This window comes from Pinus tabuliformis, chromosome 9 (assembly GCF_031772625.1).
Source record: "Pinus tabuliformis cultivar Carrire ecotype Pingquan chromosome 9, CPIR1, whole genome shotgun sequence".
Taxonomy (NCBI): Eukaryota; Viridiplantae; Streptophyta; class Pinopsida; order Pinales; family Pinaceae; genus Pinus; species Pinus tabuliformis.
The window spans coordinates 1,481,669,284-1,481,672,699 of NC_142307.1; positions in this window are offsets into that span (position 1 = coordinate 1,481,669,284).

A 3,416-nucleotide genomic window follows, 5' to 3' on the forward strand; every position below is an offset into this window, starting at 1 on the left:
GGTATTGGCAACAATGAGGGATGCAGGGCATGCATAAACAAATACATCAGATGATGGTGGTGATGATGATGATGAGGGTGGTGATCATGATGCTTCTGGTAGTACCACCCCTTTGGATCATGATCATCAGGGTGTCAGTGATCCTTATTTTAGTACACCTCTCCGTTAGTCCCCTGATGATGAGATACCAGAGCTAGAGGATGTGCCTTATGTTTCTCCTGATAGAATAGACTAGCCACCTCCTCCACCTTAGCTGAGTTCAACAAATTTTGAGATAGTAGTTGACCATCCATCATCTTCTACTACAGACCAGGCTGGTTCTACTACATATGTTGTATCATATATTTGATTGCAGTTATTTGACTTGTGTGTGTGTGTGTGTTTATATATATATATTGCATATTTCTTTTCATGTTTATGTACTTAACTTATATGTTGGTGTTGATGTTTATATTGTTAAGTCATGTTAGATATGTTCATTTAATGTGCTTACAGATAGATGTGTATGTAATAGCAGTTATTTGACATGAGATTTATATTAATTTGAGGATGTTTGTGGTGATGATGTTAGATTACAATGTTTGTGTTTTGTTAGATGTGATCACAATGATGATGCCTGTTGAGCCCTGAACTTGCATCTTTCCTATACACCTTCCTAGACTTTTTCCATTCACCTGGACCTCCTAAGCTATTAACATCATTGCATATTAATCATAAAAGATCACTTAAAGTGGTTTTTAACTATGTTTTGTGTCTGCTGTTTGAACTAGATTTTTGCTCATTGAGCTGTGGAATCCTGTCACTTTCCGCAGCTGTTTTTGTTAAAGTCTACATTACAAGTGTCTTCAGGCAAATCGAGCCACATGGGCAAGTTGGAAATGACTTGGACATGGACCGAGTCCTATTGGCTCAGTCGGATTCATCAGAGGAGGCCGTGGTCAACGGTGGTCAAGCGGTGGTCAAACAGAAGAGTCCTACGGCAACAGGACTCTGTTTCCAAGCACGTGAAAGATTTTCGTGGCCATTTCTAGATTTCTGGAGGCACACTGACACCTGTAGGCTGCCCACGATGTAAATCCAACAAGCTGCTTTCAATAGATTGCATCATCTCGGCAGCCATGATGCTAGATCCATGGACGTTGTCATTCATGTGTCCTCTGTCAGCGTAGTTTATAGGAAAATAGTTATGTAGCCTTTTGTTATAAATAATGTGTTCCTATACGCATAGGAGTTAGTTTTTTGGAATGTAATTTTGCTGTTAAAAAGCCCACTGTGCCGTGACACTAGTTTCATTGTTGTGACTGCGTTCTGAAATATATGAGAAGACTCTGTTTCTGAGCATAATTCTTGATTGATAGCTGTTGCCCGAGGTTGTGCAGAGGGCCCCTGCACATGCCGAGGTTTTGTTTCTTATTTGCTGTACAGTTTCATGCTGTGTTTCTTTATGTTTATTATGCCATAGTTATTCACTTATGTATATTTCATTTACTATGGTACTAACGTTTCATTCTTGTTCATAATTTTACATGCTTTACATTGCTGTTAACGCTGATCAATGTGTATGTTCCAGATTACAGTAGGCAGCCCGGGCATTTGCATATAATTTTCACAATGACTAATGACATGGAATCAGTCTTTCTGTTGACTTACTTTTCTTAGCTTTTAATTCTAGTTCTGTTTTGTTTATTTCAATTTTGTTCATTGGCTTTATTAGTTAGCTTAGATATTAAATTGCTCATATCATTGTCAGTTACCTCCGAAAGCCATAGCGAGACTAATGGCGAGGGATTGAAGTATGAGTGTGTAATTTGATATTAGTTTTATTTTTCTGCAATTAGATATCAGATTGCTCAAGTTGTTGATGATTACCTCCGAAAGCCATAGCGAGACTAACTGGCGAGGGGTCAGACTATGAATTGATGTGATTTGATTTTAAGTTTACTTTTCTGCAATTAGATATCAGATTGCTCAAGTTGTTGATGATTACCTCTGAAAGCCATAGCGAGACTAACTAGCGAGGGGTCAGAATATGAATTGATGTAATTTGATTTTAGCTTTACTTTACTTGCAATTTTTTTGGATTTCTTTGAGTACAGTAGCTTAATTCATTTCTTTTGTATTTAGACAGCAGCAGGGATAATGGTTTCATGATCAATAGTTCACTGTTTGTTTGATTAGAATAGTGGCACATTTTCATTTTCTTTTAGGAATTAATTTCATCATTAGCATGTTCTAAGACCTTCTGAAGTTTGAAGTTTTGGAAACCATTATAAAGGACATAATTGCCTTGAACATTTATATCCATACTTGTCTTTTAGAATTTCCATTTCACATTAGGAGATAAACGAAGATAAAAACCTCCAAAACAAAATAAAAAATAAAAAACGACAAAAAGTAAGAAATAGGTTATCTTGCACATATAGTGCGCCACACTTCAACAGTTTACGACTCCCGGATTGACAATTAATATAGCAATTTAGGACACTCTAAATTGACCAAACAATGCCTTGCTAGATTATTAGATTTGTGTGCTAGCTAATGGCGTTTATATGTGCTAGAGTTGTATCTAATTAGATGATGGTAGTGAATTCGAATGTGTATCTTAGATGATGTTTATGTTTGTTAGATGGTTATCATCATTATTTTTATTTTTATGAAATAATATTTATTATAGATTATGTATTGATGAACTTATATCAAACTTTTATATATGAAATTGCATGCAAAATGACTTACTTCAAAAAAAATGCAAAGATATTTTTATAAATTAAAAAGTTTAGTATGGTTGAAACTATGATTGTAAAATTAAGATAAATACTTTTCTATTGCTTAAATAGTTCATTGATATTCAATCTAACTTGATTAGTAAAATATCTCAATACTCACATGGAAAAATAATTAAAGGTAAAATAATTTAATTAGTTCTAAATAAGACGAAAATGTAACCCATTCAATTTTTACTATAAAATATTAATAATAATAAATTATTCAAAAATTAAATTGAACTAATTCAATATTGGTTTATAAAATTCAATCTATTGTTAATTTTAAAAATTTAAGTCAATATTTTTTATAATTAATTTAGATTTAAAATAACTTAAAAATTTATATTTTTATAAAATTTAATTTATTGCTAAAGTTATTAGATTTTCAAGCAATTTAATATTTAATATTTATAGCAACTCTTACCAATTTAAATTAGAAATTTCTTCTCTAAAATTGAAGATCAAGAGATGTAAAATAAGGCTTGTGAAGTCACTTGTAGTTGAAGATTTGCTCTATTGGAAGTTCTCCCTTAAAGAGGCAAGCAAACTTTTTTCTAGTAATAAAGATATAACATTTTGGTGCTATTTTGGTGTAGGTGTAATGTAAGAAATTTTGTAGATGTGTAGGTGTAATGTAAGAAATTTTGTCAG